At 36.7% G+C, this 23,648-nt stretch overlaps 1 pseudogene; it reads right to left on the reverse strand.

Moving 5' to 3' along the window:
- Positions 1 to 3,971: 3,971 nt before the first annotated feature.
- Positions 3,972 to 23,648, reverse strand: part of LOC138849864 (ubiquilin-1 pseudogene) — a 150,597-nt pseudogene continuing 130,920 nt past the window's right edge.

The following is a 23,648-nucleotide window of genomic DNA, read 5'->3' on the forward strand; positions in this document are numbered from 1 at the left end:
CGATAAACCGTCTTCGCGAGCCCTGGGTTGAGTCTGCTGGCCAGACTCCCTGAGATGCTCGCGGCAGCATGATGTGTTTCAGATTCCTCCATTTTGTTGCAAATGACTGGATTTCATTGTTTTGTTTTTTTTTTTAATGCTGTGTAGTATTCTATAAACTACATATCAAGTTCTAATTTATTTGTACCAAGATATTTTAATTAACACAAAGAAAAAATTTCTGGTATTTGGTATATTTTTGGTAATTTTTAAGTATCCCAGATATTATACTTGAAAATTGCCAGGGAAGAAAAAATATACTTACTGAATTAGTAAAGGGAATAAAATAACATAGAGCTCCAAATTGTTATTTAACCTTGGAATCCTTATAAATGATAAGTGTTAACTTTGTCTTTTCCTTTCTTGAAAATGAATGTTCTTTAAAGCATCTTTTCTCATTGCAAAATGAACACTTGGCTTTATTGTTGGCCAAATTGAACAGTGCTTTATATTCACATTTATGTAAACCTTTATCTTAATCTACATATGAATTTAAAAATATACTGATGTAATAAAATCAAAATGTAAGAGAATTAACAAAATAAGTTGAATTATATCTTGTTGATTTTTCAAAATATGGATTAGATTTTATGTCTCCATATGTGCCTACTTTCTCTTCTATGGTAGTGGGAACTTCAGCTGCATGAGAATGTCACAGAATGTTTTCCACATTCACCGGCCTCCTTCGTAGTTAGTAGTGGTCATAATGTAAGGGGGAACTTTGGGAATTCTCTTTAAAAAGTAACTTGTGAGAACTCTTTTCCCTTTTGTTACCCTACCTTCTACCCTGCTGCTTGAAAAGTAAATGATCTTAGAAATGACAGAATAAAAATTTTAAGTATATAATTTTGCCTATTGTAGATTGTATTTTTCATGGAATATACTCATTCAATCATTTGATAGCTTTTATAATCCTAAATGCTTTTATTAGAAAGGATTAGTAGTCCTGAGCTGAAGAATATGCTTACAATTGATAATATGTTTTCCTTCTGGCTTTTTCTCACTGTATTCTATTAAATAGACTGTTCAGTTTCCTGTAGCAAACTTTCTTAGAAAAAATATATTTACTACTAGACTAATAATATAATCAAATTATTTCCAATCCCTTCTTTTTCCTAACTGGGCACTCTAGGTAATGGCCTATTGTTTATTCCTAAATTCCCTACAAAGAATTAAGCTTTATATTTTTCTGATTGTTTATGACAAAAAGTTATGACATAAATTACTAGATAGATGAGATGATTTCTTTACAACATATTGTCATCATTACCTTCTAAACATAACCAATATTTTTTTAAATTTTAGCTCAAAGTAGTAAAAAATGATAGCTGCATTACATTGTCTTTGCATACAAAGACAAAATATTTAAAGCGATATCTACTTTGCTTTAATATCCAAATGAATTTTGTGTTTTCAAATATATTGGCTCTAGGAGACTTCAGTATGATAAAATTTTCCACACAATTTCAAATTATGCTCTCCACTCTAAATAAACTTATATACACACTCAATGGTAGAAAGACTTAAAGCATTAAAAATAATTGTACAAGTTCCTTATCTCCTTCTTACCTACTGGGAAATTCCAAAAGAACCACTTCAAACTGATTAATTGTTCTTTTATTTTTCTTCATTTCTCCAGATGCAAGTGCTTCCATGGACAGATTGTTCCTCAGGTGACATTATCTATTCATTTCCCATGGTAAGATTCCAATCACCACACAGATCACCTGCATTCACAGAGTTCTATATGTTTGTATCATAATTGGCTTTTTTATTAGTGCAATACTCAGATCAATAAATATATGGAGCCTTCAACAAAACTATGAAATTTGTTATTTTTACTAACATACAATATTTTTCCTACTTTAGAATTGATAATGTTATTTCTGCTTACTTTTCTATATAGACATTTATATTAAACATCAAAGTCAGTTGCATCTAACAATCAATACATTCACAAATTTCAAGAACTCTATCACTTTCATCCTGATAAAATTTCTCCTGGGCCTTTTCTAATCTGTACCTTTTCTTACCTGAAGCTCAACTGTCATTCTGCAAACGTCCCTATTGCCATTTTGCTGAGCTGTTAATATTTGAGGTCCACAGACAAGAATATAAGGAGAGAAACCCTGATCTATATCACACCCCTTTTCTCTGCCCAGCCTGATTCCAAGTGAAATGGATCCAAAGAAATTAAGAAACTATTTGTGCTAAAATACCAGTTTGATGAGAATTTCTTCCAGGGTCCTACCCAGAGAATATTGGCAGCAGAGCTTGCTTTCTGACAACTAACATGGAAGGGAGCTGTGTTTTAGATTCAGAATTTGTCTTTACAAAGTTTGGCTTGTTTTATTTTTTATAACAATATTTATTTTTTTGAAAGCAGAGTTATCAGAAAGAGGGAAGAAAAGAGAAAGAGAAAAAGAAGAGAGGGAGAGAGATCTTCATTTCACTGTTTCACTGATTCACTCTCCAAATGTGCTGTGCCATAATGAAGCCACGAGCCAGGAGCTTCATCAGGTCTCACACAGCTGGCAGAGACCCCAGTACTTGGGCCATCTTCTGCTATTTTCCCAGGTATATTAGCAGGTAGCTGGATCAGAAGTGCTTGAACCAGCACTCATACAGGTAAGTCATCATTGCAGCCAGCAGCTTAACCCATTTTGCCGCAATGGTAGGCCCCCAAGCTTGGTTTCAATCTCATCATGTGTCTCAAGAAAATACTTACATTTTCTACCCCAGGTTTCTAAAGGGATGAAAGATATGCAATTACCAATTTCTCTGAGTCACAGAAATATAAAGGCCTTCTTCTTCAGATGCTTATGCAGTTCTACCTTTAGTTTTGTCTCAAATCCTGGTGCGATTATCAGGTACCAATCATCCCATGGCCTCTGAAAAGGTTTAGCTCTGAGTATTTTTGTCCCCTCAAAAGGGAATGTGAATACCTAATTAGTAATGTGATGATGTGAGTAGGTGGAACTTTTGCAAGGTGAGTGGGCCATGAGGACAAGCTCTTACGAATGGGATTCCTGCTCTTATAAAAGAACCCCCAGAGAGCTAGCTAGCCTCTCTCATCATCTGAGGGCACAGTAAAACATAGGATGAACATACTAGAAAAACAGCTGTCACAGGACATTCTTGTAAGTGCTGGCACCTGATTTTGAACTTTGAAATCAGTATCTGTGAATGATATTTCCAGGCAGTATTTGTTTTTGAACCATGGGAATAAGTAATGATTTTTTTTCTCGCCCATTGTGGATGGGGCACCATCCAATCAGCTCAATGTCCTGATAGAATAAGGACAGAGAAAAGGGAAACTTGCTTTGTGCTTCTGGAGCTGGACACCCATCTTCTCAAGTCCTTGGACCTCAGCATGCTAAGTAATCTGCTTTGCAGACTTTATGTCAGCAGTTCTCCCAGGTTCTTGTGTCTCTGGCCTGAGACCGAGGGCTATTGTGTTAGCTGGCCTGGTTATCCAGCCTGCAGATGGGATAGTTTGATATTTCTGTCTTCATAATGGTATGAGCCAGATACCCTAATAAATGTTTTTTCATTAGTCTTTCTATCCTATTGGTTCTGCTTCTTAGGAGAATCCTGACTAATGGAATGCTTGCATTAGTTTCAATGGCCACAAATTGAATTACTTAAGCGAAATTTACTGTTTCAGTTTTGGTGGCCAGAAGTCTAAAATGTGGTCTAAGATTCCACATGGTGTCTCTTAGGGAGATCCTGTTATTTGCTTCTTTCTTTGGCTTATTGCCCCCAAACTTATTGAGTTTACAATAATGTTGAACCCATCTCTGCTTCTGTGTTTACATTGTCCTTTCCTGTTCTGTTCATCTAATCTCCCTCTACCTCACTTTTATAAATAAACTCGCCATTGGGTTTAGGTAAAATCTGCATAATCCAGGCTGATCACCTCGTGTACAGATTCATAACTTAGTTACATCTGCAAGAATCTTCTTTTCCAAATAAGGTATGTAATGCTGAATCTCAGCTTCGTGAAGATAAGGATTGGGTTTGGACAAGCCAAAGACAACTGTGGAGCAGACTACAGCTTCAAACCTACTTATTAAAGTGGTGGCAAGCAAGCGCACACACAGAGCTTCCGCTTCCTCTACACATAGAGCTTCAGGTTCTGTAGATCCATACTCAACTACCTGCCTATCATCTTCCACACATGGAGCACAATTCTTCCAAGATGTGCAGGACCAATCACTGGCACAAATCAGTCTTGTACCAGTGTCCACACAGGTGAAAGTGCATTTATACCCATTCAGTTGGGGCAAAGGTCTGATAAAGACTGTTTTCCACTTTTCATGGAACACTCACCACCTCATCACAGCTCTAGCGGCCACTGGCATTTGATGGGGATGCTCCTGGGTGCAGTTTTTTCGGGCATCTACAACTTTTTGGTCTGCTCCTTTTCACAGTGGGAAATAAAACCCATTGGCCTGTCTTAGCTTTCCATGCCTATGCCAAAGCCCCAAGTGTTCACAAAAGCCAAAGTTGGGTTGGGCTGAAGCCAGTAGTAACGCTCTCCATTTCAATCTACAACATGGGTTTCAGGGATGCAAGTACTTGTAGCACCATGTACTGACTCTCAGGTTCATTAACAGGAAGCTGGGTCAGAAACTCTGAGTGGAGGAGACTTGAACTAGCACTCAAATATGGGATGCTTGTGTTCAAAGAAGTGACAATCCACTGCATTACAATGTCACATCCACTCCCTACTATACTTCTAATTTTAAGAAACATTTAAGAAAAAGATGGTAATTATGTTCAGTTCCCTGTCATATTGATCTCTTCATGTGATAGCTTACAATAATGTTTCAGGTTTCTTTTGGAGCAAGAAAAAGCCAGACAGCATGTAAGACAGTAAAAGCAAGAACATTTAGGGGGCTGTTACCACAATCAGTAATAGCCAGTGATGATGTTAGCTGGGACCAGGTGACAGCAGTTTTTAGGTTCTGAAAAAACTTTCAGAAGAGTTTGTCAACAAAATTTCACGATGAATTTGCTTTGATGTAAAAAAAGAGAATATTATGAAAACGGTTATTCAATCTCTTTCTCCCAAAGTAAATAAATTCTCTGTGCTAAAAAACGATTTCTCTTTTCCCCACCATGATATTCCTCACACATAAAGTGTTCAATTATCTTTTAAGAAATGTATAAATTGATGAGTTGCTTCATCAAAGTAACCAAATAAACAGATATGGAAACATGCAAAATTACATTATCTATGATGATGGCATAAAGGAAATATTGGTCAGATAAAATTACAGTATTTGGTAGCTCGAGTTTAAGTATAATTTAATTTCAGAATGTTTTTATAAACCTTTTGTCTCATGGGGTAGTGTAATGGCGGAAGCAAGTGACGTGTATGTGTATGTTTTTGGAGAGAGAGAGAGAGAGGGAGAGAGAGAGAGACAAAGAGATAGAGAGAGAGAACATGTTTGAAGGCTAAAGAGAATGTCATGATTAAATTTCTTGAGATGAAAAAATCTTCAGAATCAGTATGACCCAACAGTTTTACTTAATTTTTTAAAACTCATAAAAATAACATTTTGTAATTCTGATCAGGAATGTGCAGCTGATCTGGTATTTTAAAGTTAAATTGGGAAATTTACAAATTTCTAAAACAACAATGTGTTATAGTTATCTTTTTCCCACATGTAGATTAGTAAGTTACCACAATAATTCGAGTTATTATTTTTTAAAAAACAAATGATGAGTTCTTACTATAAGTAGTGTGATGATTAATTTTATATGTGAATTTGGATTGGCTATAGTACCCAGTTTTTTTGCTTTAGAAATAATATTGGTTTTTATGTAAAGGTAATTGGGATCTGTTTATAGTTAGGTTATTTAAGCAAATTACCTCCAATGATATGACTGGGACTCATTTAATCAATTGAAGATCTTAGCAGCAAAAACAGAGTTTCCTAGAGAAGAACTTCTGGCTCAAGTCTAACAGCAGAAACACCTGTCTGAGTTTCCAGCCTGTCAGTTTTCTCTACAGGTTCTGAACTTGGAAGCCCCGATGTCCATGGAATCCAATTATTTAAAACAAATTCGGATATCTGCACATATAGATACAGCTACAAATAACTTTTACATGTGTATCTATTTGTCTTGTTTTCTGGAGAACCTTAATTGTTACAGGTAGTTATTTTTTGGAACCTTGCTTTTTTCAGTAGTAATCCTGAAAAAAAAAAAAGTGCTTGGATATGCCCGAGCAGTTTACAATAAGATTGTAATCACAGGGCAAGTAAATTCAAGTTTCTGATAAAAGTGAGAAAGCAGAAGAAAATTATTAACAAATTCTTGTGACATGGTGCCAAGCTCACGCTCTAAAATCCGACAGCCTGTGTCCCTGTTCTGGTCCTGCCAATTATACGGGCTCTTGGGCAAGACAGCAACTTCGAAGACTCCCAGTTTTCGGACTGAATAATGACATTATTAATGATTCCTACCACATGGAGTGTTGTGAAGATTTAATGAGGTCCTGGATGTAGAATGTTAGCACAATGTCTTGAATATAAAGAACACTCAATAAATTTAGTGGTAATTATTATTCCTCAGTTTCAAAAGGAGTTATGCCAGTTATAGGCAGAAAGAGAAATAAAAGGGTAAGAATTTGGTTACAAAAATGTTACTGATACTTGTAAGGGGGAAATAAATGTCAGTCATTTGAGTAAAATTACTCTATTTCAAATTGATAGAGGGAAGATACAATCACAGGTAAGAAAACAGCTATCTTTTTAAATAAATAAAAAATTTCAAATGTGGAAAATAATCAAAACCTAACTGGGCTGTCAGGTCAAATTAGAAACTGAAGAAGCAAAAGTGAATTTAAAAACAGTCTGTAAATAATTCTAAAGGCAATAATAACAAGTATTTAGTTACAGTGTGAAAGACACCTTTGCTTTCAGCTTATCTTGTATTATTAGTAGGTGAGATTGAAGGAAGTAGCAAGCTTGCCAACAAAATAATCTAAATCTTTGATTTTGTCTCTAATGGGGGTTAATCACTCTTCAGACATAGTTTGTTGCCCTTTTCCGGCAGCCATCAGGAAAAAGCAAGGGCAAATAGAGTCCTGGAATTCTAGTGCTCCAAGGTCTACGTGGGGACTGTCTGATCTTTCCTACGACAGAGATCACAACTGTATTTGCTCGAGACAGTGCGAGAGAGGGACCTGTGGATGAGCATATTCCCCCTGATCGGCACTGCTTGCTGGCAATGAAACCCTGGGGGAAGGGGAGATGAAGCACTGCTTCTGACCCGACTGCTCTTTCCCAACAAGCATTACTGTTTCCAGGGTCAACAGGTTGTGATATAATGAAGTGATATTTTGAGCTGCATATGCTGATGACTGTCTCAGAGTATAATCATCTTCAAGGAAGTATTGGATTCGTTACTGCAGAATTAAAATGAAAGCTTATAAACTATTTTCTAGAATTTGATTATAAAATAAGTACCTCCTTTTGTTTTTATTTTAAATCTCAATTTTTCTGTACTGCTTATTAACTGCTTGGTATAATTATCCTACCTCTCTTATCAAGCTTATTTTTATATTATTTTTAATATAAAAATAGAGCAAATTATTTTGTTTTATCATTATGGAGTCTTTATGCATGCCAAGTTTTGGAAATTTTTGTAGTCATACTGTGATTACATGAATCAATTGCATATCACATTTCAGTTGGTGATCTCTTTAAAAATAAGATTGCTCTTGCCAAATACCCAAAACCCATAAACTATGGCAGATTTTATTTAAGAAAAAACAACAATTACAACAACTTGCTTATGGCATACCAAAAAATAAAGTTTCATATTGGTCTAATCACATTATCCTGTTCCTCTACAGAGGGTTTAAAAGATCTATTCAGCTGGTGCCAGGGCTCAATAGGCTAATCCTCCACCTGCGGTCCCAGCACACCGGGATCTAGTCCTGGTTGGGGCGCCAGATTGTGTCCCGGTTGTTCCTCTTCCAGTCCAGCTCTTTGCTGTGGCCAGGGAGTGCAGTGGAGGATGGCCCAAGTCCTTGGGCCCTGCACCTGCATGGGAGACTAGGAGAAGCACCTGGCTCCTGGCTTCGGATCAGCGCGGTGCGCTGGCTGCAGTGGCCATTGCGGGGTGAACCAACGGCAAAAGGAAGACCTTTCTCTCTGTCTCTCTCTCTCACTGTCCACTCTGCCTGTAAACAACAACAACAAAAAATCTATTCAGATGTATAGATAGCTTTTATTCGTGATAATTTTTATCTGGCTAGGCCCCAGCACTTTTCACAACCTGCTGCCACCTCACACCCTTCCTGGGTACCTTCCTCACTCCAATTGGTTCTGATACCCCAAAACCAAATACTATCACCAGTTCCCTTTGCAGATACTGTCTTGCTTCTCTGTTCCTTATTATTTTTGGAAAGGAAGCAAACTGGGAAGGCCTAATTAAGGATGATCTTCGTGTAGCATAGTAGCTACTGCTGAAATTCCAACACAGATCCAAATCTTTACTCAAGAATGACAGAGAGTGTTGCAGAAAAACACCAAGCCAAATGAAACACATTTTGAAAGTGCTACTCCACTAAACCAATCTTGGACACAGCAGCAGTGTTTGAAACCCTTTCAACGAACTGTAATGTAAGCAACAGAGATTTCTTTACCACCACAAGGGACATTTCATCCAAGACAGCAGCGACCTGATTTGTCTCTGCTGTCCTCTCTTCTCCCCTGCCCTCCTCTTCCCCATCCTCTCCCCCTTCCTTTTTTCCTCTCAATGAAGTGGTAGGGGAGATGTTAGAAATTAACGTTTTTTTGGTATAAATTAATTCAAATATTTGCCATTCTATATTCATAAAATTTCTTGATTTTTTTCTCTGCTAATAGGTTTATATTATTCAGATATGGCTGTGCCTATTCTGTGTAATAATCTCAGTATTACAATGGCGAACAACAGCTAGCGCTTATTTTTTTCTAGTACACAAATCCAAGAGTTAATATGGAGTGTGGCTGTGCATAAGGAAGCAGATGTGCTTCAGAAAAGTGCCGTGTTTTGTTTTGCGGTTTTTATTCTCAGAGAAAGTGTTACACAGGGCAGGCTGTCCTCATGGTGAATGGCAGGAACACACGTAGATAAGGAAAATACTGCAAAGATATTAAAGCTACTTCTAAAATATGTTTACCAGTGGAGTAGGAATGCATGCTGCACTTGAAGTAGACCTTAATAAAAATAGAAAGTGACAAAAGAATTATGAAAATATATATTAATGTTAGTTTGTCTCCAAGTTGTCAAAAGCAAGTTATTCAATGAAGAAATGATTTTCTAAATTCACCTAACTCACAGAGTTGCCTATTGCAATTTTCAATCCTAGAAGAAATAGTTTCATGAAATTTTACTATGACAGCTGTGATTTATAATAAAAGCAATGGTGTTTCTTAATGAAAAATCCTGGGGTAGGCATTTGGCCTAGTGGTTAAGTCACCCATTGGGGTGCCCACATCCCACAGGAAACTGCCTGGGTTAAGATCTGGCTCCACTTTCCGATTCTAGGTTCCTGCTAATGTACTCCATGGTAGACAGCAGGTTATGGTCCATCTGGTTGGATCTCTCCCACCCTGAAGGCTTGAATTGAATTCCTGAGTCTTGCTTTGTCCTAGACTCAGCCATTGCAAGATTTGGATAATGAACCAAGGAATGGAGCACTGTGTGTCTCTCTGTCCACTGCTTTCTCTTTCAAATAGAATAAAAAAATAATTTTTAAAAAGCTAAAGAGAGCTTTTATTACCTCCTGAGCTACCAGCCAAAACTGACTAGAATTTAAATTTAAATGATGTTGGGGGTCCGCACAGTGGTGCAGCAGGTTAAAGCCCTGGCCCAAAGCACCGGCATTCCATATGAGTGCCAGTTCTAGTCCCAGTTGCTCCTCTTCTGACCAGCTCTTTGCTATGGCCTGGGTTTCCAGTAGAAGATGGCCCAAGTCCTTGGGCCTCTGCACCATGTGGGAGACCTGGAAGAAGCTCCTGGCTCCTGTCTTTGAATCGGCACAGTTCTGGCCGTTGTGGCCATCTGGGGAGTGAACCAAGGGATGAAAGACCTCTCTCTCTGTCTCTACCTCTCTCTATAACTCTGTCTTTCAAATAAAAAAGTCTTTAAAAAAATTAAACGATGCTTATAAAAGTGAACTCAAAAACATTGCATACTAAGGAAAGAGAGATTTTCCTAGTTTTATAATTTTATTGATATGTTGATCAATGTTAACATGTTGAATGCTGTGAATTCTGGAGATAGTATTTATTGCTTGGTGATAATGTCATAGTTGCTGATTACATACAAAAAGTGGATCTCCAGTTGAGGAATTGTGGGGAAGCCTACAATCTATTAGGAAATATCTTAAAATATTTTTCTTGTGTAAATTGTTTCATAGATTAGTTCTTAAGCGATTTTTTTACAAACTAATATTTTTCTTACTTATTTTCCCCCCTTCGGGACCCAATTTCATCAGAAGCTGACATTTTTCTTCACATACAACTGCAGAAGATTCCAGTGTTGAATAACAGACCAAATCATAAATTTTGTGGAGTGCAGTAGGCTGAATGTTAAAACACTAGTGAGTAACCAGTCAAAAATATTTTGAAGAGATTGTATATGGAAATTATCATCATCATCATGTCATTATCTAAACCATGTAGACCTTTAGACTTCTCATTTTCTAAAGGACTTACAGTATTTATGTTTACATCTTTATTACTAGCTCCTAGCAGTGAGTTTAAAAAACCATTATATCAAAAAACTTATGCAGTTTTCCCGGAGATTCAGCATAAGAGCTAGAAGGCTTAAAAATAGCAGAAACAATTCAAATTATTAATAAAATCCATTTGGATATTAATGCATTATTTTAAAAACATATTCAAGAAAGTAAGAAAATTCACTGCTATCTTATATGAAGTTGTTTTAAAGAAAAGACTTAAAGGCGTGGGGCCAGCAGAAAGGTGAGGGAACTGGAGGTTAGCAAGATCAGCAAGTTTTGTGACTGCTAACACTGGAAATGCAGAGAGAAAGCAGTGGAACGCAGACACAGGTGGATGCATGCAGACAAGACCTGCCCAGTGAGATATCGTCCTGAAGACTGACAAGTACTAAAATAAAAACACTGCTGAAAGACCAAAGGGGTGTGCAAATACTTCTGACCTGTCTTAAATCGAAGTCTCCATCCTCCTGCAGGTCCTTTCCATTAGCTAAACCTAACTGAAAGCTCCCCACAAGAATGCGATGGTGTAGCGCATGGAGATCAGAGTCCCCTGCACAAGCATGGCACAGGAGGATGAAAAATGCTTCTGGAGGGGGAAATGAAGCTTGCACCTTCCTTTGCAAGACTGATGACCAGAGAACAGAGATAATAATGGCTATATGAGCACAAGTCCAGTGATGAAAGACCAGTGAGCTTACCTGCACAGAAATCAATTGACAATGCTCAGCATGCAGAAATAATGTGTAAAGCAAAGAAAGTGCAAGTATTGACTCTATTAAAAACAGCATGTGTATCATTCTGGGATTATTATTAGGTAGAAGTAATTTTATAGCTTTTAGGATAATTATGCTGTATCTCTTGAGCATAATTATCCTAAAAGCTATAAAATTAAATCTACCTAAATTTTAAGAACTTCTGTAGTTGGCTCCACTAATGTTTTTGTTAATGTACTCCCTGTGCTTTCTAAAAAATAATATTTATTGATTTTTCAATCTTATCTGGTGTCTCATGCATTAATATAATTTAATTGTTTTATCATGAGCCTTCTCTCAAGCATTTAGGAAGAATTCTAAGTGTAGTTTGCATATGAATAATAAGTATTCATTTTCGTTCCTCTAATTTAAACAGGTTATATTGAGATATTTTACATAACCAGTTACTTTACATACCACAGATTTTATTTTCATATTTATAGCTCAGTATTTAGTTATGAATCACTTTTCAACTTGTTCAGGATTTTGAGATTGAAGCTTCTTTATCCATCTAAGGAAATTTTGAAGCAATAAGAGGAAACAAGTAACACATATGCTCTTAAAATATCCTGAATTAGTTTCTACCCTGGTGTTGTATTTGTCAACAAACAGTGCTTTTTTAGTATGAAAATCTTTTTGTTAAACTGATGATGATCAAAGATATCCTGTCACTTTTAGATTCTCTTGAAAAATTTGTAACAATATTCTAAATTGAAAAGAGACAAAAAATGCTTTTGTTTTTATAAGTTAAATTTTAAAAACAGTAGCTTGAAAACTCTTAAGCTTTTATTATGTATTAGCATTCAGCGAACTGAACTATAGGCAAAGTTCTACCCACTCACTATTTATTTTCACAAACGCTATTTAATTAAATAATTTACTCATTTATATATTAGCCCTTGCATTGTTCACAGTAAAACAACAGAGTTAACTTGTTGCAAGGAAGATCTTGCAGCACATAAGACCTAAAATATTAATAGTTGATACAAAAAATGTTTGTCTACCTCTGGTGTATAATGGTATCTTCCAATGATATTAACACATTCTGGTGTAGCACTAATGGTATAGAAGTCCAATTGTGTGTTTATAATCCTTGTATAGTTAGATGAAATTTACTAATACAGAAACCTCTCTAGAAAATGCAAGAACTCATAAAACCAGACTAAGACAGCATGTAATAGACACTCCATGAGTATTTGTTGAATTGAATATAATCAAAAACAAAATGATGAGCTGCAAAATAACAACAAAGAATTTAGTATCAATGTCACATGAAATTAACTAATTGATGTAACTAATAATCTGATGCATTCTAAAGCCCCATCATATTAGGTCCATAACGGAAGATATATTATATTTAGCTTTTTACTTTAAAGAAATTTAAGGAAAAATTCTAGAATTTTATGATTTAACATTAATAAATTTAAATATTTCCATAAAACAATGTATCCAATGAACCCTGAGGTATCATAAAGTCCATTTGAGGGGACTGCATTGTGAGATAACTGGTAGACATTCTCTGTGACTCCCGCATCTAGTATGGACATTGATTTGTGTCCCAGCTGCTCCACTTTCAATGGAGCAGAAGATGGCCCCAGTGCTTGGTCATTGTCACCTCTGTGGAACACCCAGATGAAGCTCCTGCCTCCCAGCTTTAGCCTGGCCCAGCCTTGGTCATTGAAGTAATCTAGGAAGTGAACTAGCTTAAATGAGATCTCTCTCTCTTCCCACTCTGTGTCATGCTGACTTTCAGACAAAAAAATGAATCTTTTTTTAAAAACCATATGAGATTATTTCAGAAGAAAACTGAGATCCAAATATATGTTGTAGTTTCTTTTTCTAGGAAAAATATGAAACATGATTGAAGTGACTAAATCAACTAAAGAAATATGTTACAAAATTTGGAAAATAAAAGTAGTCTATCATTTAACAGAAACTATGAAGGGACTTTGGCAAACTGGCAGCAGGCATGTTAGAGAGATGAGGAATCATGGACGACACCACGTGTGCAGAAAGGGCTGCTTGGGAAGCGGGGGAATCCTAAGAGTGGCCCATCCATGGTGAAAGTGCTCATAAAGGAAAGAGTGTGTCAAGAGTTGCTATGGCCCTAGGAGCTTGAGCCAGAGCCTTCATCTGCAAATTTGCTTAGCCAGCAGCAGCAAGCATGATGTCTTCTCTTCACGTTAGGGACAACAAGTTAATTCCAGTGGAAGAGGAGAAACTGTGGCATTTGTGTTAATACTACCTGTTAGAGAAACACTCTGCCTGGAAAAAATGATGCCTTCAGTTGTCTAAGTCTGTTCATAGAAACAACAGTGCTAGCTTATGAAGCAAGTCCTGTCCAATCCAATATTTATATGAAAGTTATCCAAGCATACTTACTGAAGTGTGTGACACAAAACACACATAAATACACACACTTTGCATGTGCTTAGTTATGTATAAGGTATGTATCTCTACTTCTAGTTCTGTGACTCTATCACCAGGTATTGAGGGAAATCTACAAGACAACAATGATTTGCTAATTAACAGAAATAACTTACAATAAAAGTTACACAGATAACAGCAAAGAGAGCAGAAATATATAGTTGATACATTAAAATTCATACAAAGAGGCATTTAGGCATAGAATTTATAAATAAAGAAATTCCAAAAGATATCATGGATATCGAGATTTTGTCAATGCAAATGTGAACTATTAACGAAAATAATAGACATTGCTGAAAATAATATTGTGAAATAAGAAATTTTAAAATGAGATATGAAAACAAGAAATAATATTCAAAAAATAATATTCAAAAATTCATATGAGGTTTTTTTAAAACAGATTAAAAAACAGTCAAATTCAAAGAACTCAGTGAGGATTCATCCATTGAGTAAGATAAATTAATTGTAATAAAAAGTATAATAATAACATCCAAAATCACTATATATGTTAAATAAAGGAAGAGGAATAAAAATAATGTACTAAACAATAAGGAACAGATTAATCCAAGACTTTGATCTAGCAAAATAAACTACTACTACTAGTACCATTAATTCTACTACAACAGCTACTATTAACAATGGCAACAATCAATATAAAAATATAAAATATAAAAATATTTTAAAATTACTTTGGGCGTCAATGTTATATGTGATTCCATACTCAGTACTGTCTTAGAAAATACTGACAAAATAAATATATTTTAAACACAGTAGAAAGAACTAGCCATTTCATCTCAGATTTCTGACAGAATTTTTACAGAATTTACCTACTAATATGAGCAAGTAATTCTAAAGAAAAATTATAAGAAGCTCACCTGTATAGCAAAAGAAAAGTTAAGATACTTTGTGAAATGTAAATAAATCTTAATTAAATATTTATTAAAGAAAATGCTAATGGTATGCCATGAAATCAACCAAAATGTATTAGGGAATGGATATCAGGGGAATTTTGGAGTATGCATTGTTGACCATCACTTAATTTTTACTCAATTTTCCCTGTAAATTTCACTTCTCTGTTATCATTCTTTATAATACACCACATTTTGTCACATTGTATTGCATCACCTTGCTCTTTAAAATTAAGTTTCATACTAGAAATAGCTGCAGTTCAATATTTATTCATTTATTTTGCTATTATTTGCTCAGTCCAAAATATATCAACTCAATAAGGTCAGGTATTTGTTGGGCAGACTGTTGCACAGTAGGAAAGACGAATACTGTTAAATATGTGGTAGTTATGCAGTAAACACCTTTTTAAATAAATCATCAAATAGCAGACTGAGTCAATAATTTTACATTCACATGAAAACACTATACAACTATTAAAATGATGTAGCTCTAAATGCTGTTATTATGGAGTGATTTTAAATTATGTTCAATGAAAATCAAGACTACTTTAAATTGACTGATCTTTTGCATTGAATTCATTCTATAAAGCTAAGCTCTCATAACAAAGACAAAGAATAGCAAGCATTAAATCAATTGTGTATGTAAACAATGAGGCAGAGGAATATAAAAATAGTACATTTTGAATTAACGGTATAACTAGTACTCCAACAGTACTTTATATTTTGTGTTTCTGTGTGGGTGCAAACTGTTGAAATCTGTACTTAGTATATACTAAATTGATTTTCTATATATAAAGGTAATTGAAAATGAATCTTGATGTGAATGGGGTGGGAGAGGGAGCAGGAGATGGGATGATTGCGGGTAGATAGGAGGTTATGGGAGGAAAAAGCCATTGTTATCCATAAGCTGTACTTTGGAAATTTACATTTATTAAATAAAAGTTAAAAAAAGTACATTAAATAAAAACATAAACTTGACACACTGAATTTATTCAGAAATACAGATAGAGTTTAACATTTAAAAACATGTTATGTACAATGACAAATAATCTGCCTTTAGACAAAAGTAGAAAGACATAACAAAATTAACTGGGCTGGCGCTGCAGCTCAATAGGCTAATCCTCCACCTGTGGCGCCGGCACACTGGGTTCTAGTCCCGGTCGGGGCGCTGGATTCTGTCCCGGTTGCCCCTCTTCCAGTCCAGCTCTCTGCTGTGGCCTGGGAGTGCAGTGGAGGATGACCCAAGTCCTTGGGCCCTGCACCCGCATGGGAGACCAGGAGAAGCACCTGGCTCCTGGCTTCAGATCAGCATGGTGCGCTGGCCGCAGTGTGCCGGCTGCGGCGGCCATTGAAGGGTGAACCAACGGCAAAAGGAAGACCTTTCTCTCTCTCTCTCTCTTTCTCTCTCTCTCTCTCACTGTCCACTCTGTCAAAAAAAAAAAAAAATGAAAAAACAAACAAACAAACAAAAAACCTGGATAATCCCACAAAACAAATTTCAGAAAATTAAGCCCATCATGCTTTTAAAAGGAATATACAGTTTGATTTGAAATATATGATAAACTAAGAAAGTCCAAACCTTCTGAAATGGAGAAGAATTTAACAAATGTAATTATCAAGGGTCACAGGTAATGGCTATTAAGAATAGTTTATTAAGAAACAGGATCCCAGAGCTCAACTCAATATCAACTTTCTATTAGAGTTCTTTACATGTATTTTCTTATTTAGTTTTATGACAACTTTTTTAAAGCTTTATTTATTTTATTTATTTGAAAGGAACAGAGAGAGAGAGAGAGAGAGAGGTCTCCCATCCGCTGGTTCACTGTCCAAATGGCCATAGTAGCAGGATTTGAGCCCATCTGAAGCCAGGAGCCAGAAGCTTCTTCTGGGTCTCCGACGCAGGTGCAGGGATCCATCTTCTACTGCTTTCCCAGGCCATAGCAGAGAGCTGGATTGGAAGCCAGTACTAGAACCAGTGACCACATGGGCTGCCGGCATGGCAGGTGGCGGCTTTACTCGCTATGCCACTTTTAAAAATAAATGCTTCATGGGGGCTAGCACTGTGGCATAGCAGGTAAAGCCACGGCCTGCAGTGCCAGCTTCCCATATGGACACCCGTTCGAGTCCCAGCTCTCCACTTCGGATCCAGCTTTGTGTTGTGGGCAGGGAAAGCAGTGGAAGATGGCCCTAGTCCTTGGGCCCCTGCACACACGTGGGTGACCCGGAAGTAGCTTCTGGCTCCTGGCTTTGGATTGGTACGTCTCTGAGGCCAGCTGAGGAGTAAACAAGCGGATGAAAGACCTCTCTCTCTCTCTCTACCTCTCATTCTCTCTTCGTGTAACCATGATTTTCAAATAAATAAATAAATCTTTAAAAAATGCTTTCATTATATACACTCTAAGATGACAAAATTTAAGATGCACACATTTATAATTAATTTATCTGTGGTCACACACCAGTAAGTGGCAAAGTTTAGGTTCAGTATAACTGTATATTTATGATTTATGATTTAAATTATCAAACTTCACTGCTTAGTCTAGTTTAGTCATTCACATTTAAAAGTATACTAATAAAAAAGTCAGTAATAATTGCTAATTTATGCTATAAAGTATTTAGAAATAGCCAAAAGAACATATCATCAAACATTTCAGAAAAAAATTCTGAAAAATAACATAAAGATATGGAAGGAAATAAGAATAAATGGAGATCTAAATTGATGCAGATAGGAAGAGTTAAGAGTATAATGATGTCAGACTTTCCAAACACATCAACTGATGTAATTTAATTTTATAAAAATCCCAGTATTATAATTGTAAAATTTGTGAAGTTAAATCTCAACTTCACCCAACAAATTCAATGTGCAAGAATAACCAAGATACAGTTGAAAAAGCAAAACCAGAAATATATTATCATATCAAAAATCCAAATACATCATAACTAGAAATAAAATAGAAAGATGACAGTCAGCAATCAATAACAAATTAGTAGATCAATTGGAAAGAATCCACAAACAATTCATATGCATTATGGAAAATATTCTGAAGGATGAAAACAGTTACAAAATTTTTAAATATCTGGTGAGCTTTTTAGTCTCTGAAACAAATAAAGGAGAATATATTTAAAACTTTAAGACGGCACACCACTTTTTAAAGACTTATTTATTTATTTGAAAAGCAGAGTTACAGAGAGGGAAAGGCAGAGGAAGAGAGGAGAGAGATTTTTTTCCATCCCCTGTTTCACCCCCTAAAATTACCTCAACATTCAAGTTTGGCCAGAGAGTAGCCAGGAGCCAGGAGCCTCAACAGGGTCTCTGAGGTAGGTGCAGTGGCCCAAGCACTTGAGCCATCTTCCACTGCCTTCACAGGTGCACAGGAGTGGGGGATAAGGGGTGGGAGCTGGATCAGAAGTGGAGCTGCATGGACAGGAACCAGCACCCATCTGGATACCAACACTGCAGGTGGCAGCTCAGCATTCTATGCCACAGCACCAGCCCTGGAAAAGCATTCTTAAGCAAAGCAAAGAAAAAAAAGACACTGAAGAAAATGCTTAACAAGTTTTCCACCATAACTAAAATAAGCATCATCATTAAAGTTAATATATAACCTACTAGAAGAACGGCTGAACCAGGCCACACCTGGAAGCAAGGATCTCAAGCCAGGACTCCCAGGAGGTTGGCACAGGGACAGTCATATGAGTCATCTCCTGCTCCTCCCAAGGGTCTGTATTGATGGGAAGCTGGAATCACCAGGTGGAGCTAGGACTTGAATTCAGGTACTTTGATGCGGGATATGAATGCCTTAGCCTGGCATCCTAACCACTATGTTGAATGCCCAACAAAGCGCATATGTTTTAATGCTACCTGAAAAAATACACATTTTCCCCAAAAAAACAGAAAAAGCTGGGAAAAGGAATATAAGGGTTAAATACATAACAGCTGTTAACATGAAACATTCAAATCAGATAATCTAGATAGTTGAAATTTTTCAAGTACAGGTCAGGAATTCATGAGGGAAATATGAAGTTGTAAGAGAAATTTTTATTTTATTTTATTTATTTATTTATTTTTATTGACAGGCAGAGTGGATAGTGAGAGAGAGAGACAGAGAGAAAGGTCTTCCTTTGCCGTTGGTTCACCCCCCACTGGCTGCCATGGCTGGCTGCTGCGGCCGGTGCACCACGCTGATCCGATGGCAGGAGCCAGGTGTTTATCCTGGTCTCCCATGGGGTGCAGGGCCCAAGCACTTGGGCCATCCTCCACTGCACTCCCTGGCCACAGCAGAGAGCTGGCCTGGAAGAGGGGCAACCGGGACAGAATCCGGCGCCCCGACCAGGACTAGAACCTGGTGTGCCGGCGCCGCAAGGCGGAGGATTAGCCTAGTGAGCCACGGCGCCGGCTCCTAAGGGAAAATTATTTGAAATAAAATAAAAAGAATAGATTAAAATGTTAGGATCAGACAAAGCAGTGCTTTTAGGGAAATTTATAGCATTAAAATTTTTAAATAAGCAGAGAAGTCTCAAACCTGTCATACATGTTTCTCTGTTTAAAAAAATAATAATACTTGTATTGGGCTGGTGTTGTGATGTAGTATGTAAAGCCACTGCCTGTGAAGACAGAATTCCTTGTCTACATGAGTTTATGTCCAAGATGCTCTAATTCTGATCCAGCTCCCTGCTAATGGCCAGACATAGTAGTAGAAGATGTTTCAAGTGTCTGGATCCCTACATGTTGGAGACACGATGGAATTCGTGGCTTGTAGTTTTGGTTTGGTCCAGTCCTGGTCTTGCAATCAACTGGAGAGTGAATCAGCAAATGACTCTATCTGTGTTTCTCTTCCTCTCTGTGTAACTCTTCCAAACATTGTTTGGATTTGTTCACGAAGTAGTAGTAAGCACATAATAGGAATCTACATAATTTTTATTCAGAAAGAAGCCGGATTCTGTCCCGGTTGCTCCTCTTTCAGTCCAGCTCTCTGTTGTGGCCTGGGAAGGCAGTGGAGGATGGCCCAAGTGCTTGGGCCCTGCACCCACATGGGAGACCAGGAGGAAGCACCTGGCTCCTGGCTTTGGATCGGCGTAGCACGCTGGCCGTGGGAGACATTGGGGGGTCAATCAACGGAAAAAAGGAAGACCTTTCTCTCTGTCTCTCTCTCTAACTCTGCCTGTCAAAGAAGAAGAAGAAGAAGAAGAAGAAGAAGAAGAAGAAGAAGAAGAAGAAGAAGAAGAAGAAGAAGAAGAAGAAGAAGGAGGAGGAGGAGAAGAAAGATTGGAACTCAACAATGTTCAAGAAGTAGCTAGAATAGTGAGTGGCCTTAAACGATGTTGACATCTTGTGAAACATTTTATGTTCAACAGGAGCATGCTACATTTTAGCTAAGTGCCAGGACAGTCAACAAAATGAAGCTCTGGAGCTGATAGCTCTAAACCAGATTCCAGCTATGGCAGCCTCATATTGTTTTTCCTGAGACAATAGAAAAAGTTGATAAGAACGGTCAAATCACTTAGAAAAGAAACACTATATATTTTACTCTAAAACTCATTGAAAGTGATGTGTAAAGTAATAGTGTCAATGCCCTCCACCCAAAGACACCTTAGCACTAGGTTTCCAATTTTCCTACATGCTAAATAGTAAAAAAGTCTATTAAAAGGGTGACAAAACAGTGGTGTATGTTTGGATTCATTCTAAGTTTTCTCCCCTCTGTTATCCCATCTGATATGTTTTCTGTTTATGCATATAGATATTTCTTTATCCTAAAATGATTTTATCATTTGCGAAAATTTCTCAGTTGTTCAAAATTCAATATTAGTAACAGTGTGTATCACTCATATCTCTACAGATTTTCAGTCTCCTATTAGATTTAAAAACTACCTGAACAATAATTTCTTTTTTACTTTCCCTAAGCATGGGTCTGTGTGTCTCCACTTTAAATGCATCAGAATTCTTTTCAAATGAAAATTGTTCTGGGGCCTGCACCATGGTGCAATGGATTCAGCCTCCACCTGTGGAGGCAGCATCACATATGGGTGCTGGTTCAAGTCCCAGCTGCCCCACTGCAGATCCAGCTCCTTGCGAAAGGCCTGGGAAAGCAGTAGAAGGTGGCTGAAGTGTCAGGGTCCCTGCTCCCATGTGGGAGACTTGGAAAAAGCTCCTGGTTCCTGGCTTTGGATTGGCCCAGCTCTGGCTGTTGTAATCATCTGGGGAGTGAACCAGCGGATAGAAGACCCTTCTCTCTCCTCTGGTTCTCTCAGTCTGTGGCTCTACTTCTGACATAAATCAATTAATTAAAAATATTGGTATATACTTCCTTTTAACTTTCTTGACCCTTTGCACCTCCACTATGGCAATGGAGACCATATAATTCTGCTCCAGATTAGCACAATTTATAACATCTTGATTAGGTCTTCAATATGAAATCATGTTCCATAAAGACAGAAACATGAATGACTTCATTTCCTGTATTTCTGCCCTCCCTATAGTTCAGTAGCTCTGAGGTTTTCCATTTGTTGCTATATATAACCATTCTTGTCAGAAACATTTTTTCAGTAACTTTTTTCAGTGAATTATCTTAATTTTTATTTTACACAGATTAGGATAAAAATATATTTTAGAAACTATCAATTTAGATCTCTCTTCCAGTATTTTAACCACAGAAAGGATTTTGTAATAAGCTTTTCAATAGCAGATACTAAAATCGTGAAATTCATGCCATTGAGAAGTTTTCTAAAAGTTCATGGAAAATGTATAATGAAAAATCTGTGCAAGGATTTGAAAATATTTTGCATTAAAATGGACTTATATTTTATTTCAATTTCCATGAACTTTTTGAAGTAACTTTTGTGTGTATATATATATATATATTTAAATTAAAAATAAACTCTATGTATGTGTGTATGTATCTATTTATATGGTTTACTTTGTGAAGTTGCTTGCTGTTGTTACTTACATAATCTTTATGAACTGCATGGATTTCCATTATTGTAGATTATCATCATAGCTTATATTAAGAATCAAATCATATCTATACCTGAATTTTCACAAGGGGAATAAGCTGTCACTTTTTCGTTTGAATATGAGAGCTGATTGGCACATGTCATAATGGAAATAAATTCAATTGAGAATAAGCTGTCACTAGGAGGAATGCAGGTAATTTTAGCAATGGCTGTGTGTGTGCGTGTGTGAGCGTGTGCTTGAATGTGTGGGTGAGTATGGGAGGGAGAAGGAAGGGGCCTAGCTGAATGATGGCATTCTAACACATATTCAGGGGAAATGGCATTTAAAAATAAATCCTTACCCAAATTATTTTTATACACATTTTTACTGATCTTCTGTTTTATGCATCATTGGAAATATTAAAATATTACTGTTGATTCTTTGACGGAGTTTTTGGTCAGAGAGTAAAGTTAGAGGTGGGCCAGCGCCGCGGCTCACTAGGCTAATCCTCCGTCTAGCGGCGCTGGCACACCGGGTTCTAGTCCCGGTCGGGGCGCCGGATTCTGTCCCGGTTGCCCCTCTTCCAGTCCAGCTCTCTGCTGTGGCCAGGGAGTGCAGTGGAGGATGGCCCAACTCCTTGGGCCCTGCACCCCATGGGAGACCAGGAAAAGCACCTGGCTCCTGGCTCCTGCCATCGGATCAGCGCGGTGCGCCGGCTGCAGCGCGCTGGCCGCGGCAGCCATTGGAGGGTGAACCAATGGCAAAGGAAGACCTTTCTCTCTGTCTCTCTCTCTCACTGTCCACTCTGCCTGTCAAAAAAAAAAAAAAGTTAGAGGTTACAACAGCTATTTCACAAGTATTTCTGATTTCCTATAGCAGATATGAAATATTATCTATATTTGAGAGCATTTTCTCCTATGATATTCTATTACTTCTATATTTTTCTGAGTGTCTTATTTGTCATTTTGCTTCATTACTATTATATTCTCATTTTGTAAAATTACAAAATTTTAGTACTGGAAAAATATCTGAAATCACTTGTAATGGAATTGAGATTGGAATTTTGATCCAGTCCGATGTTAGGCCACTATTCAATGCTTCTTCTTCCAGCCTAAGTATCTGCTAATCAAGTATTGCTCAAAAGATGAGTCACATACAAATTCATAAGAAAAAATTGTTTTCAAAATTTTTTGAGAGGTGATGATATTCTTTAAAGAAATATTTGATTATTGGAACCAATTGGACATCTAAAAGAACATTTTTTGAAAAATTCTGATATGATACTTGTGTTTTATTTAGTATAATAATTTAAAATATTTAATAAGACAATTGTATTCCATTTCAATTTGTTGATTTAATGTGATTTTCAAAAATTATAAGCTGAATAAATCTTCTATTTACTGAGACAACAACAGAACAAGTTAATACAGGCAAAAAACTCCCATAGCATCCATATTACTTTTTATGTGTGTATATAAATATATGTGTGTATATATATATATACACTATTTTAGGAAATAATCAGGCTCGTTATAAACCACTACTTTAATACTTGTATAATTATATTTTATGTAAAATATGATTCATATCTAATGTATACTTTCATGATAGTTATGCTACATAAACAAACTGGTCATATAATATATTCTGTATGCAAAGGACTTTATGGTGTGTAAATAAAATTAATACCTCTTTCTTAGTAGAAATTGCTAAATATCTAGTAACCTGTGTCCAAAAATTTGGTTTTATGAATCAATTTTAATTGCTTCACTACAATATTTTTTATCAATTTTGGACATATATAAAAGGTACATATATCCATAATTGAAACAAGTAATTTAGGT

Source organism: Oryctolagus cuniculus, chromosome 5 (assembly GCF_964237555.1).
Source record: "Oryctolagus cuniculus chromosome 5, mOryCun1.1, whole genome shotgun sequence".
NCBI classification, from domain to species: domain Eukaryota; kingdom Metazoa; phylum Chordata; class Mammalia; order Lagomorpha; family Leporidae; genus Oryctolagus; species Oryctolagus cuniculus.